Here is a 16065-nt window from a genome sequence, read left to right as displayed (position 1 = left end):
ATAAAGGCCCAGTTGCAACCATGTTGGGGACATTGCAGTTGCGGTCGGGTGCGGCACTTGCAGTTGCGTGGCTGTTGTCGGGCTTGCAACTGGCCCGCCCCCTCTAGCGGCGTCCCCTCCGACAAAACAAAAAAGTCCAGTTGTGGTCGGGTTACAAGACATGCAGTCGCGGTCGGGTGCGACACCTGCTGTGGCATTCCTAGTGTCGGACATGCAACTGGCCCGCCCCCTTCGACAAAACAAAGGTCCAATTGCAACCATGTTGGGGGACATGCAATTGCAGTCAAACGCGACACTTGCAGTTGCATGCCTAGTCTCAGATATGCAACTGCCCCCTCTCCCGTCGCTAATCTAAAACAAATGTTAGTTGCAGTCATTTGAGTAGACATGCAATTGCACTCAGAACGACACTTGCAGTTGCATGCCTAGTGTTAGACATGCAACTGCGTGTCTCTCTAGCCGTTCTCCGATAAAACAAAGTTAGTTGCAGTCGAGGGCGACACTTGTAGTTGCATGCCTAGTATCAGACAGACAACTTCACCATCTCTCACCGCCCACCACCGAAGAACACCAGGTGAACCTTCCACAGATTGTTGTCTGCAACAAAGCTTCTCCACCATCTTCCATGTGTTGCACTTTGTTGAGGACCCTCACTTTGCACTGTACGATCATGAACTGGCCTCAAAATGTGAGATTCTCTGATGTTACCGTTGTTGGAACGACCACTTTCGTTACATTTTACAACCTATTTTGTTGAAGACACACAAAAAAGTAAAAAATATATCATGACAAATAACTTAAAATAAAATAAAAAGATAAAACATGGAAATTAAAAAATAGATTGGCTGAGTTAGCACTGCATTTTTAAACTCCCATACATAGATGCCAAAACCGTTACACTTACTCTTACGGTTGCAACGGTTCAAGCATATTTCATACGCCATCTCTTGAGCGCACAAATTAACAAAAAAATGGGGATATTGACAGACATGCAACTACCCCATCCCCGACGAGACATTACATAGTTGCATGCCTGGTAGTAGACATGCAATTGCGTACCAACTACCCCCTCCCCTGATGAAACACCATATAGTTACAGTCGGATTGAAGACGTACAGTTGTAATCGATGCGGCTTGTCATTGCATGTTTAGTGATAGACATGAAACTATGCCCTCACCCCTGACAAAACACCACTGAGTTGCAGTCACATTGGAGACATGCAATTGCAGTAGGGTGCAATTGAGCAACCACAATTTCAAAATAAAAACTATTTTTAATAAAAATATATTAAAAAAATTACAAAAATGTTTAATTTTTTAATAAAAATAAAAAATAAAAATAAAATGAAAATACAGTTGAGAGAAATAATCAACGCGACAAGGAACAAGGGCAAAAAAATAAACAAATAATCAATGCAGTCACATGTGGATGGATGTACATGTAGCTGATAGTACGATTTTAAAAATGACAAAAAATAAATGTGAACAATTAAGAATTAGTGAAATATAAAAAAAATGAAAATGAAAAAAAACACAAACATACTTCAAAGAAAGAATTATGAGAGAAAAGAGAACAAGAAAAAATTAGAAGAATGGAAATAAGTAATAATTTCAAAAGAAGCAACAAAAATAAAATTCAAAAGAAAAACTATCCTTGAAATCCAAAATGAATTGGCTCAAGCCATTTTGAAAAAAATATAAACAATATTGCGACCAGAAAAAGGAAATGCAACACAAATTTGCACCAATCTTGGCGCATAGATTAAACAGTTTATCATATAACCAAATCTTATATGAGCAAACCTTGACATACATCATGGAGGAAAATAAAAAAAACATGAAGAAAAATTAAGAGTGTGCATTGATCATGACATGCTAAAAAATATAGGGAAAGACACTGCGAGTGGAGGACACACATGCTAGTCTAGTAGAAAAAATGAGAAAAAACAAGACAACACGCTTCCTCTTTGCACTTTGCACGGTCTATTTTTAACCACAGCCCAACAAATAAACAAAAAGAAACAGGTTGGACGCATCATCCTAACAGGCCGATTTAAACCTGACAAGCAGCTAGCATAAAAAATATTTAATGGAGGCGTCGACTGAGACTTGGATAGAAATCAGTCGACTGATTTTTAGTCCCTCCGTAAACAAAACAACCCTGTCCGTCCAGCCTGGCGGAATGGTCTCCAACACTCGTCCGCCCGTTGACCTGTTCAAGGGTCCACGCACGGCACAGCGCCTGTTCGATCGGCACAATGCATGCATGCATGCATGCTCATCACCCCGCCCGGACACGAGTGCTGCCACGCGCGCCGTTCTCGGAGGACATGCTATCTGTACTCCGTATGAAAGATCCACGCAGATGAAGCCCCAGGAATGACCAGTCCCTCCGTCCGTCCGTCGTCCACAGATCGATCGTCCTACTATACTACGTATTACAGATAGAGATCCATTGTCCTACTGTTCAAGATGGATTCTTTCTTCACTTCTGCAGCACTTAATTCGTGCGTGCCTCTTTGCCCCGGCGGTCAACTTCCAAACACGAGTGCAGGAGTTCCAGTTCCACCTCGCCGGCCGGCCGGCCTCCCTGATCAACGCCCAGAAAACGGCGTCCATGTTGACGGAGGCCTCTCCGTCCGTCCGTCCGTCCGTCAATGAACCGGACGTTGCCCTTTTCCGGCCGGCACGACGAGCCGGCGCGAGCGAGTCGTACATCGCCGTCTTCCCCGCATCCGCCATGCATCCTTTTTTCTTCCTTCGTCATGGATTCCGGCGAGGCGAACCCATCGGCAGCGCCAACGAAGAGCGTGCATGCGTGCACGTCCCAGCCGAATGCTCGTCGCGCCTCACCTCTCTCCCCGGCAGTGGGCTTAATTCCGACGGCAGTTGGTTCCGTCGATCAAGACCGAAGCAGCGCGCGCTCGTGAATTTCTCCCATTCCGATCCAGCACCACCGCGGACCGACCCGAACCGCCCAAGCCGTCCATCCATTTGACGTTCGCCATCGTCCATGGACTGCCCCGGACAAGTCAAAAGATTGGATCTTTTTTCCCCTTAAAGAAAAAGATCGGATCTTGCTTCACGTACTCAACCAAACAAACAAAACTCGCATGCATCAGCTACGTACGTGTATGTGCGTGCATGGTGTAGCAGCTTTGAGTCCATCGGCTCAGCTCTCATTGCCTGGTTTGGCTTCTCGCTGCTTCTTTAAATAGTACTCCCTTGGTTCTTAAATACTTGTCTTTTTAATATTTGATTATTACGGATGTATATAAACATATTTTAGAGCGTAGATTCACTCATTTTACTTCATACCTAGCCACTTGTTGAAATTTGTAGAAAGACAAATATTTAGAAACGGAAGGAGTACATACTAAATGCATGAAAACCCTGGAGCACGTGTATACACGTATAAATATATGCATGTGTACATACCTATACTGATTTGGTACTCCCTCAAGTGATGCGGATTAGCTGCCGCCCCGCGCGACCATTGTGTCCCCTTACCTAGCCACCGCGACGAGCCAAGCGACTAGGGAGGCGATCTTCTTCCACCGATCTCAACCGGCCAGGGCGCTGGCCCCCTCTCCCTCCGGCTGCTGCTTCGGCGGCAGGAGGGAGGGGAGACCCCGTTCCTCCGCTCTGTAGTTAGTGTTTGGATTTGTAGATTGTGGTACGTCGTTGGGGTGGTGGAAGCGACGCCCGGACGAATAAATCTGCCTCAACTCCACTCCCACACCGGCGGTGTCTTTCGCCCTGTATGTCCCGACCGAAAGCTTCACACCCAATATCTTGGGTCATGTGTTCGCACGATATGTGCCGCCCAATGTTTCCTCGCCTGCTTTTCGCACCCAAAAGTTTCCTTCTCAGTTTCTCAGACCACTTGTTTCCTACCCAATATGAGCCACCTGGAAGAAGACTTTCTCGGTACGGGCATGGGGTTTCCCGCCCAACACGTGTCACCCAAAAGTTTCCCGCCCAATTTCTCAAGGGCCAACCCAGATGAGATGCACGGTCGAAAATTTGGTGGAGGGGAGGGCAACTGAGTGGGCTCACGTGGAAAAAGAAATTAGTGGTTGTAGTTAAACTAAAAGCAATTTCAACATCTTTTTGTGTCTTATTGCATCCGTCCGAAATTATTTGTGTTAGATTTTTCAACATCTTAATGTTAGATATATCCGTATCTTGGCAAATCCACGGCGACAAGTAAATCTGGACAAAGGGAGTATATTCTATGAAACTTGTTTCTTTAGTTTTAAATTCCCTCGGGTCCTTTTTACTCCGCGTATTAGATTTGTTTCAACTAAATATATATATTTTAAAAAGTCAACAACTACAATACCAAATATATTTTCCATGAAACTACATTTCGTAACAAATCTAACAATATTGATCTGGCATTGTGAATGTTGATACTTTTTGTTTATAAGTTTGGTCAAAGTAGAGACACGTTGACTTCGGACAAAATTTATATGCAAACTAAAAAGGACCGGAGGGAGTAATATAATCCATTAGGCCTCATTTGATAGACGTGGGTCGGAGGGGTTTTCCGAGGATTAACCCCGCGAGGCCCAGAACCCTCGCAAAACCCCGTCGGCCCGTTTGGTAGGCGAGGTTACATGGGCCGAACCCCCTCTATTCCCCTTCCATCCACTTCCTCCCACGTGGTTCAGAACCCTCGAGCCCCCCCCTCGAGGATTTGGCCGCCCGACTCGTCAAGACGCCGCTGCCCGACGCCTCGACGCCGGCGATCTCGTCCGGCATACTGGACTTCTGCCCTGCGGTAAGTCCTCGCCTCGTCTCCCCTCTCCTCCCCTCGTCGTCTAGGGTTTTCTATCCGCCCGGCCATGGCTGCTACCTCGTCTCTCCCCGGCGACGCCGTCTCTGAGCTGCCGGTCCAAACTGCCCGTCACCAAGTTAGCCAAGTTCGCCCCCCTCCTGGTGACCACTGTTGATCACGCGGTTGATCAATTTCATGGTCTGATGTGGATGTTGGGAATCGTTGGATGGATGGATGATGATTAGTGCGTAGTCGTGGTTGGTTGTACGAGGATGTTTCTCTGGTGCTGCTTGATCTGTTAATGGAACAATATATGCTACTCTGAATTTGTGACGAATCATATTAAGCGTAGTTATATTTGATCTTTTGTATGTGTTGTGCTTGATGAATTTGGTCTGATGGTGACAACTAAGTGAGCTGAATATATTTCTTTGTTTGCCACTGATCTTATAACAACTAAGTGAGCTGAACATATAATTGGTCTTCTAATGTTGACAAACTGAATATAACAACTGAATTTCTTTCTTTGTCAGTATATCATTTCTGTTTAAAAGGCTTTGGTTATTTGACAAACTGAACTGCACGCCCCTGCTGTTTTATTAAATGTCATCTATGATCTTCCGGAGAGGCGAGGCGACTCATTTCATCGGAGGTCTAAGCAGCTAAGTAGTCAGGCCCCTGGCACACAACAATACCCTGTTCTGATCCTTTCATCCGTCCCTACGTATCCATTTCTTATGCTACTGATCGATTGCCCATTTCTATTGAGAAGAATGACACTGATTTGCTAGGTCCGTCATGTGCCACCGTTTGTCAAGGCTTGTACTGGGCAGGCTGTGGTATATATCATCTCATCTAGTCTCATTCCGAAAATACCTGCTGGGAGATGATAGGTGTGTAAGTCATGTGTCCTAATCCTTGTCATGTGCCTGCTGGTGGCACAAATTTATACCTTGTTTTGCTATGTCTACGATTGAGTATGGTGGCCTCATCCTTGTCATATGTCCAGCTTAAGCCCTGTATTCATCCTTGCTTGTTCTTGCAGTAGATGAAATTGGCTCTCGTAGCATTAATTACATGCCATTTCGGTGCTTGGGGAACTGCTGATGAATCTTTTGCTACCTATAATCATATTTCATTTATCACCTCTTTTGTCTTCAGGTTGAGACTGTTCCCTGTAACTTCAAGTCTTTTTTCCAAGCTTGAGCCTTCTCATTTTCGAATCTGTGCATACATATATATGGACCCTGGACTGGCGAAGCGTATGCATTCCTGATTCCATTGTTGGCAGAAAAGTTATATCTGACATCTAGTCTATATGGCTCTAGTTTAATTTATGGGAACATTGGTTCTCATTTATGGCAACATTGGTTCTCTACTCTAATTAAGCTGGTCATAGTGGGGAGTAACATATACTAGTGTCATGCATATGACACTGGTTTAAGTTACTACTTTCATAGTGCAAAGTAACATATTAGTAGTGTCATAGATGGATTCATTTATTAGCTTGTAGACTCATCCTTTCTCGGGAAGCGCTATGTTACAGTAACATATTATGTTACTCTAAACACCTCTTTCATCATTAACTACATGCCACATAAGCAAAGTTTTCTTGAAATGCGTTATGTTACTACATAAGTTGCTCTCACTATGACCAGCCTTATATGTGTCGTCTAGTCTAGTCTGCTAGTACTATCTTCCATGCTCAGATTATATAATACAATATGAAAATTTGTTAAACATCTAAGCAATGAAATTCTGTTTGTAGTTTCTCATTATTTAAGCAAGGAAATTATGGAGCTAGCTTCTTATGCATCCATTTGTTCATTGTTTTTCCGCATCTAACCCTTGGACCAATTCATCTGTTTTATTATAGGGACCTGATCTCGCGGAAGACGGGCGACCACGCTTTGCTGCCACAAGTCTCCTCCACTCTGTGCAGCCCGCAAACATGCTTGGAGCATTCGCCGATCAAACGTGTGTTTATGTTGTGATAAGCCGTTGACTTTCGTTGACCGAACATCTTGTATTTTTCATTTGGACCGTGGCATGTGGCATGTGTCATGTTTTTCATTTGGACCGTGGAATGTATGCATGTACCATTTTCATTAGAACCATTGATAATAGTACTTGTAACAGAGCATGTTTGTTGTTTTGTGTAATCTAGTTGCACTTTTCCTCCGTGAGCTTTTGAAGTTGTAAAAATTGCATTTTTAATTCTAGTATAGTGGTTTTGCAAACCTTGTGTATCAATCTCTGTGTACCAAATAGGTGAGGGGTTTGGGGCTTGGGGGGATTTGAGAGGATTGGGTGAAGGAAAATGTTTAAAATCATCCGGATGATTTTCTGCTCACGTAAACCTCCTCTCTCAGGCGACACGTGGCATGCAGGTCCACCCACGGCTTTTTCATCCCCAACCTTATCTTCTCCCTCCGCTCTTCCTGACGCTTTCCCATCTCATTTTTCTCGTCATGGGATACACCCACGGAACCGCTGCTGCAGGCCATGGCAGCCACCACGCCGCGATCCCATCGCATCACCAACCAGCAGAAATTTCGTCGCGGCCGTGCTGCGTCGCCGCATCTGCCACCGCCGGCGCCGTGCTGCATCTGCCGCCGCCGCGTGCTTCAACACAGCGTGATCCCCAGGCACCCCAACGCGTGCTGCGTCGCCGCAATTCGTCGCCGATGTGCTGCATCGCAACATCCGCCGCCGGCGTGGCGTGCTTTGTCAGAGCACCCCCATCGTCGCCGTGTTGCAACGGAGCACCCCCGCGCCGGTGGTTTCGCTGCAGTGAAGCTTCATCAACGGCCCGGGTGCTGCGATGGACCTTCGACGGGGCAGCTAGTGTTGCGATGGAGCACCGTCGCGCGGTGGTGGCGCTGCAGTGAAACATCGCCGGCTGCCATGGACTGTTGCGATGGAGCACGGCCACGTCGACGTCAGTGTTGTAGTGAAGCGTCGTCGGTGGCGGCGGGTGTTGCGATGGAGCATCCCCACATCGATGTTGGCACTGCAGTGAAGCGTCGCCGATGGTGGAGCATGGCTACGAGATGGTGCGGCTCCCGCTGCAAGCCGTGGCGGCGTTGCTTCCCGTAGTGACGCGCTTCGGTTGATCCCATTGCAGGCTTGCGGCTGCGATGAGAGGAGGGGATGACCATGTGAGATTCTGTTTACCAAATCCAACAAGCGACAAGCCCGGATCCAACGGCCCTAGACCCGACTGATTTCTCAAGGAAATAAGTCGGTTGATTCGTAGCAGGCGCCTTGGGTGAAAGGGAGGGATTCACCAAATCCCCTCCCCCCAAAACCTCTCAAATCCACGTCTACCAAATAAGGCCTTAGGATGTTTAAGCCGAAGTGATGGGAGTGGAGTAAAAAACTTTGACGGGTTTCATTGAAAGCAAGGGCGTGATCCGCGTGACATGGTGTCTCTGTCGTCGGATGTATAAAAAGGGACGGCTAGGATCAATTCATAGGATGTTGGCAATCCGTGAAGGAGATAAAGATCCAAGTACATCTGCCTCCCGCGTCTTCTAAAAAGTTTTCGCGGTCCCAAACTCAAAATGAAAAAGATTCCTGCGTCTGCACCGCCGAAATACTTTCCCGCCGGCTCCTCGGTCGCCAAAGGCGAAAAGTTTTCGCGGTTCCGGACTTCGAAATGAAAAGAAGAGAGGAGGCTAGAGATTTCGAGCCAGCCCCAGAGCCCAAGCCCGCTCTCTCACAGCTTCTTCCTCTCCCGATTTTCCCACATCGCCGCCGCTCCACCCACCGGCCACCTTGGTGCCGCGCTCCCCACCGCCGCCGCATCCCACTCCTCCTCCGCCCTCTCTACCTTGGCCGGGCCTTCCTTCCCCGGTGAAGGATCCCGTAGCCGCCGAGCAACCGCCTCGTCCCTTTGGACTCCTGTCGCCACCGAGCAACACCCCGAACCAGCCGCCGTGCCCGCTGGCGACCTTGCCACCGGTTCGGTTCTCTCGACCGTGCGGTTTGACGCTACGGCTCCTCTGCTCCGACCTTCACAAGGTGCCCACTTTCTCTTGAATGGATTCGATTCGATTTGGACCTGGTGCTGCTCTGTTCGTGAAGATTGAATCCTCTCTGCTGGCTGCAGGAGAAGGCTACCACTGGAGGAGGTGTTGGAGAACCTGCTCGCCCTCCCAAAAACAAGTTCGAGGAGAAGAGGAGTGCACCCTCGGCGCCGCCGCCCCCACCGCCGACCTCGGCGCCGTGCTCTGCTCCCCACCGTCTCTCCCTTCCCTTGTCCGGTCGTGCGGCGGCCGTGGCGCTTCTAGCCCGCCTCTGACTCGTCGTAAGGGCTGCTGGTCGTCAACGGCCCTGTTCCAGAAGCACGGCTTCGAGCTGGCCGCTACCAATCGCGGCGCCGGCGGTACGCATCCAAGGGCAGGCCAACGTGTAGCGGCACATCCAGCATCGACGCGTTGGAGGCGAGGCTCCCGCGAATCCCCGCCGGCGACCTCGCCACTGTTTCGGTCCTCGCGGCCACGCGGTTTGATGCCGCTCTTCCGCGTGAGGAGAGAGCTCGCTGCGGTTCCTCTGCTCCAACCCTCTCAAGGTTCCCTCTTTCTCTCGATTCGGTTCGATTTGGACTTGGTGATGCTCTGTTCGTGAAGCTCGCGCTGCTCCCTCTGTGCTGCAGGCCCAACAACAAGAAGCCCGAGGAGAAGAGGAGATCATCTTCGAGCCGTGCTCCCCGCCCCCACCCACCTTCTCTCCCTTCCCTTGGGCGGTGCTGACAGTCGTGCAGTGGCGGTGGCGCTTCCACATCCGTGACGCCCCACGTCTGGCTGCTCGTCAATGGGCGTGTTCCAGTTCCACGGATTCGAGCTGGCCGCCGCGACCAATCTCAGTGCCGGCAAGATGCAGCCAAGGGCAACCTGTAGCAGCACGTCCAGCATCGGCGCGTCGGCTCCGGCGAATCCGGGTCCAACGGCGTGAGGTCACGAAGGTGCGCTGTCGCTGTGTCAACATCGACGGCACCGGGAGAGGCAGAGTTGGCGTGCGGTTCAGCGACGACGAGATGCCTGGCTGGCTGCTCGCTCATCTCCTCTCTACTCTCCATATAACAAGCAAGCTCGAGGAGAAGATGAGAGCACCCTCCCTCCGACGCACGGGTAAGCACCGCGACCTCCTCTGCTTTCTTCTCCTGCCTCCAGGTTCGGGGTGGTACAGGGGTCCCAGTTTCCACTTGCTGTGTTCAATCTTGTTTCCTGCAATCCTGCCCTGGTTGCTCTGTTCGTTCAAGTTTGTACGTACGCACAGGAGCCTATGGCGAGAACTGCTGCTGGCATCCTGTTGATCAATCAAGCTTTTTATGTGCTTGGTTGGTTAGCTTTGCACGTAAGTGTGCTGCTGCTCTTTGGTGTATCGATTTAGCGTTCTAAATCCAACAAAGTTGGTGTACTAGTGCAGGAGAACAACATACCCTGAGATGTTGTTAGCTGTAGGAGGTGTTGGAGAATCTGAGGTCCCAAACAAGCGCTAGGAAATCAACAAAGCACTGGACAACTTATTTGGAAATGCTTGTGAGGTTTTGGTGCCTCACATATGCATATCTCGCAATGCTAGTCAGCATGCTTTTATTTATGATAATAATCTCACTTTTTCATTCAACCAACATGCTATATTGTAGGGATAAGTACATTTTTCGTCCTCAAACATTTGTGGAAGTTTAGAAATCGTCCCTAACTCCAAAAACACTAAATCTCAGTCCCTCAATTGATTAAACCGGATGCTTATCGTCCCTGGTAATGCTTAAGGTGGTTCTAGTCTGACGTGGACCCTGTTCAGCTATATTTGGTTCAGGCTATGTTTAGATATATTCGGTTGAGACTATGTCCAACTAAATTCAGTACAACGCTCTGAAATGTCCAGACTATGTTTAGTTATATTCAGATTTTGTTAAGCTATATCCAATACAATTTGTTCAATTCAAACTATGGTATACACTTTGGTTGTTCAGACCTTGTCGGACTGTCCACTTTTGGGACAAAATACATATCAATGAAATGCTGATGGCTGAATATATGTTGGAGTTGCCCAAGATGAAGAAAGGAACTCACGCACACACACATGGTCAAGCCCTATGCAGAGATTTTGGTGAAATTTGTACTAGCGAAAGATTTTGAAATTATTTTAATTGATTTTTATACATGGGGCCTCAATCATGGTTTTGTACCGGGTCCAGATTTCTTAGGTACGACCCTGTAGGGGAACCTCATGAGGTAGCTTTCTATCTTGAACCGCCAAGTCTGTACCGCTCAGTTTCAAAATTGTTGTTTTTCATGTATCCTTCCTTGACTCAAACATGGAACGGGATGTACCCTTTGCATAACCTAAACGAAATGTTATTTGCATTCTCCTTTTGTGTTATTTAGAGTTAGAGTTAGCCTGCTAGTCGTTACTACTGTCAAAGCCTAGAAGCTCGTCAATGGAGATAGGAGAGGCCCATCTTAGTCAAAACCAGGGTCCACGTCATACTGAAACCACCTTAAGTGTTACCAGAGACGAAAAGTATCTGGTTTAATTAGTTGAGGGATGGAGTTCTAGTGGTTTTGAAGTTGGGACACTTTCTAAACTTTCGCTCTAGTTCGAGGACGAAAAATATACTTATCCCTATATTATATTATACACCAATGGCAATTTCATTTGATGGTGATTTTGCCCCAAGTAAGTTATGGGAGGGAGTCTAGTCCATGGACAAACAATAAGTTTTTATGCTTAGAGACAAGAGACAAACAATAAGTTTTTATGCTCAGTGTGGATTGATAGAATGAGAGAGCAAAGCACCTTAGGTGTTGCCGTATCCATTGTCGTCTATAAATAGTTACATGTACAACAGTCCGGTTAAATCATCATGCTTCTCTCTATTACTCTGAAATAGTGTTATTCATACCAGTTTAATTGTGTTTGAGATATTGATTGTGGCCTGGTTCTACATTAGAGTTTAGGGAACTATCTGGATCTGAACTCATTCTAGCATGGTGGTCAGCCGTAACACAACCTCGGTTTTGTATACTACGCTGTTTTTTCAATCTGATCTGCCCTGATGTGGATTACCTACCCGATAAGGTTCTGCACAACTAAGGAAGACGTGGAGCTCCCCGACCATGTAGGTTCGGCCCAGTCTTGTTGTCTTTGTCCAGCTCACCATGGTCATTGACGGATACCAACACTAAAGGTGAGCCCTCCCGCCTTCTCTTCCTCCCCTTGCTCTGGGCACATGGTCATCGAGCCACAACTGTTTAGATTTTGGGTAAATGATGCCTTGATGGACATGTCTAACATTTGATGGAAAACTGCACTATGATGCATCTCATTCGACACTATATCGTTGTGTTTAGCTCTACAATTTTGTTTGCTTTGCAATCCAAAATCCCACCATTCGGTTTCATTTTAGTAGCCATATTTAGTCTTGTTTCGCCCGAGCAGATTCCCACAATATATTTGATATTAGTTGATTTAGTACAACAATATGTCCTGTTGTGTATTTCTTTGTTGCATGGTGGAGTACCAACAGTGGCATATCCATAAGAAAATTGAGACTTTGGTTTCCTCATGGCTGATATTATCCGATTCCGTTCGCTCTTCCTTCTTGATGTGGTTCCTCACGCAGGTGCACAAGAGAAAACGAGTGGGGTGTGTGTGTGGGAGAAGGAGCCCGAGATTACTGGCGAGTCCGTCGGCCTGCGCTGCTGCTCACTGACGCCTCCCACACTGCTCCTCCGATGGCCTCTTCTTCTTTGTCTGGTAAGCCAATTGGCTCCTCTCCCCTGCTTTCTATTTTGTTCACTAATATGGGTTGAGTTCTGTGACCATATAAGTTTGACTGATTTTAGTGCAACACTTTTAGCTGAACTTTGTGATAATGCTGAGTGTTTTACACTTGCCCCGCAAAAAAGCATAGTATTTTACACTTACACCTCAACAACTAATTGTCATCTACCAACTGGGCAGTCTGATTTTTTAGAAAGAAAAACAAATTCATATGATATCTAAATGAATACTTACATAGCACAACCTATGCTACTATGTGGCCAAGGATGTCTGCAAGTGTAATTATTGGTCAAGTAAAATATACTGTATACTGGCAGCACTTTGTTAAATGCATACACATGTGCTCAACCTTGTTGCTTTATATACATTTGGATGAACCAGATCATGTTCCACATAGTGGAATCATAACTGTTAGGCGCCTTCTGCTGTTGTAATTTTGCCATATGCTGGGTGGCAGAAGTGTTTTAGGTAGTTAAGTGCAGCTTTCATCATTTGAATTGCTCTTTATGATGAATTAGATATACTGGAGTATGCATTCTGGATGTTTGCTCTCTTGGAAAATGATGCATTGTTTCTCAGCTTTACCTGTCAAACTATGGTATTCTATTTTATTCTTTTTTCTGTTCAGTGTAGATACTTTGCACTATTTCTTCATTGTCGGGTGGACAGTCTCATCATGCCTACTGGGGTGTCTGGCTCATTTCAAAGCTTAGTTTGATTAGATCAACACATTGTTGATCTGAAACAAAAACTGCTAATCACAAAAGCAGAATTCTTTTATTGGGTGTACCAGCAGTTGTAGTTTTTCTATCGAAAAAAGGGGTGGTTGCGTGCAGTTGCACTAGAGCGAACTGAAAGCTAGTTGCCACAGGGTTGGGGACATTTGCATGTGCTGTGTGTATGCTCAAATGATCTGTTTTTACACGATCTAGGACCTCTCTGTTCTTTAACCTGAGATGCATGTGTTGATTGAATCAAAGCTGAATGAACATGGTCAATCAATCAGAGTAGTAGTTGGAGCATTGACTGGTGGTGAGAGTTTCAAACGATTCATGCAATGGCAGGTGCATGCACAACTATTAGTTCTCACCCTACATCTTTACATTTCTGGTATTAATGAAGGCAAACAATAATCACTGTGTCCTGGTATACGAGGAGGGGACTACTCACCAAAGCACACAAGTTTGTTAGAAAGCGTCCAAATACAAAGATTTCTGGTTAACTGCAGCGTCCAAACCAAAGTTGGTTAGAAAGCGCCCAAATACATAGTAGTAGCTATTAGGAAGACGCTGGCTTTTCTTTGTAGATTAAAGTCACCTATTGTATTTCTACTACTCTGATGCATTCTTGTCATGATTGGTAACTAAAAGTGTCTTCTTTTTGGTTAATTGAAGACTTTGCAAAGGAGCTGGACATGCAGGGGCATGGGATCCCTGTGACAGTGGCCAACACCACCTACATGGGCATGAATGCCCTCCACTCCGCCTGCTGCCTTGGCAAGCTGCTGGTCTACCAGTAGCTCATGGAGGTCAAGATGGGCGTCGACATGCCGACACTGCTCAGGGTAATTAATTCATTCACGCCTTCCAGATCCTGAAGCATACAAAGTTTTATGACTTGATCATCAACTAATTCAACAGGGTTGTGTGGATCTTGGTGATAGGAGGTGTTGGAGAACCTAAAGTCCCAAACAAGCTCTAGGAAATGAATAAAACACTTGACAACTAATTTGGAAATGCCTGGCATATGTATATCTTGCAATGCTAGTCAGCATGCTTTTATTTATGGTAATAATCTCACTTTTTCGTTCAACCTACATGCTATATTATATTATACACCACTGTCAATTTCATTTGATGGCGATTTTGCCCCAAGTAAGCTAAGGAAGGGTGTTTAGTCCATGGACTGCACTTATGCTCGGAGACAAACAATAAGTTCTTATGCTCAGTGTGGATTGATAGAATGAGAGAGCAAAGCACCCCAGGTGCTGTCGTATCCATTGCCGTGTATAAATAGTTACATGTACAACAGGGAGCGCGAGGCGTTGGGACGTGCGACGTGCATGGGGATCATGCATGACGTGCATGGTACATGAGAGTTGACTGTTAACACTTAGAGACAGACAATAAGTCAATAAGATCTCTAGTTCACTGTTCATTACTAGGTAATCATTGTGTTTGTCCTTTACTTGCAAGTAGTAGCAATGTGCATTGCAACACCATGTTTCATATTTACTTAAAAACGAATTTGGCCTTAGCCTGGTTAAATCAGCATGCTTCTCTCTATTACTCTGAAATAGTGTGTTATTCATACCTGTTCAATTGAGTGTGAGAGATATGGTTCTACATTAGAGTTTAGGGAACTATCTGGATCTGAACTCTTTTGTAGCATGGTGGTCAGCCATAACATAACCTCGATTTGGTTTACTATGCTGTTTTTTTAATCTGATCTGCCCTGACGTGGTTTCCTTACGCAGGCGCCCTGATGATTCAATCTTTGATGTTGATCAAGTAGATTACCTACCTGATAAGGTTCTCCCCAAATAAGAAAGAAGAAGAGCTCACCGACTGTGTAGGTTTGGCTCAGTCTTGTTGTCTTTGTCCAGCTCACCATGGTCACCGACGAATACGAACATTAAAGGTGAGACCTCTCGCCTTCTCTTTCTCCCCCTGCTGAATTAGCATTGTGTTGATCCATGTACTTGTTGGGAACGTAGTAATTTCAAAAATTTTCTATGCACACGCAAGATCATGTTGATGCATAGCAACGAGAGGGAAGAGTGTTGTCTACGTACCCTTGTAGACCGTAAGCGGAAGCGTTATATCAACGCGGTTAATGTAGTCATACGTCTTCACGATTCGACCGATCCAAGTACCGAAAGCACGGCACCTCCGAGTTCTGCACACGTTCAGCTCGATGACGTCCCCGCCTTCTCGATCTAGCAAGAGGGGCGAAGTAGTAGATGAGTTCCGGCAGCACGACGGCGTGGTGATGTTGTTGGTAAAGAAAAATCTTTGCAGGGCTTCGCCTAAGCACTATGAAAACTATGACGGAGGATAAACTAGATGGGACGGGGTTGCCGGCACACGGCTTGGTGTTTCTTGATCTGTCTTGGGTGCTAGCCCTACCCTTCTATTTATATGTTGAGCCATGGGGTCGAAACTTGGAGTAAAAGCCTCCACAAAGTCGGTTTCACCCGAAAGGCAAGAGTCCTTCTCGGACTCCAGGGTCAGACGCTAGGGTTCCCAGCGTCTGAACCCAGACGCCAGGGACCCTGGCGTCTGGCCCCTGGACTCCGCAAAACTTCCTTTTGCGCTTCCCAAAAACCTCGTGGGCTTTCCCCTTTGGCCCAGATAAAGTGTTCTTGTGCCCAAACATTTCGGGAAACATCCGGAACCCCTTCCGATGGATTCCGGAACCTTTCCGGAAATTAAACACTACTATCCACATATCAATCTTTACTTCCGAACCATTCCGGAGTTCCT

General features: G+C 46.5%; 1 pseudogene; it reads right to left on the bottom strand.

Moving 5' to 3' along the window:
• LOC123170956 (triacylglycerol lipase OBL1-like) overlaps positions 1 to 7679 on the bottom strand; it is a 17064-nt pseudogene extending 9385 nt beyond the window's left edge.
• Between the last annotated feature and the right edge of the window lie 8386 nt (positions 7680 to 16065).

This window comes from Triticum aestivum, chromosome 7D (assembly GCF_018294505.1).
Source record: "Triticum aestivum cultivar Chinese Spring chromosome 7D, IWGSC CS RefSeq v2.1, whole genome shotgun sequence".
NCBI classification, from domain to species: domain Eukaryota; kingdom Viridiplantae; phylum Streptophyta; class Magnoliopsida; order Poales; family Poaceae; genus Triticum; species Triticum aestivum.
Note: the sequence above shows the minus strand (reverse complement) of the source record. Positions and strands in the feature narration are given on the sequence as shown.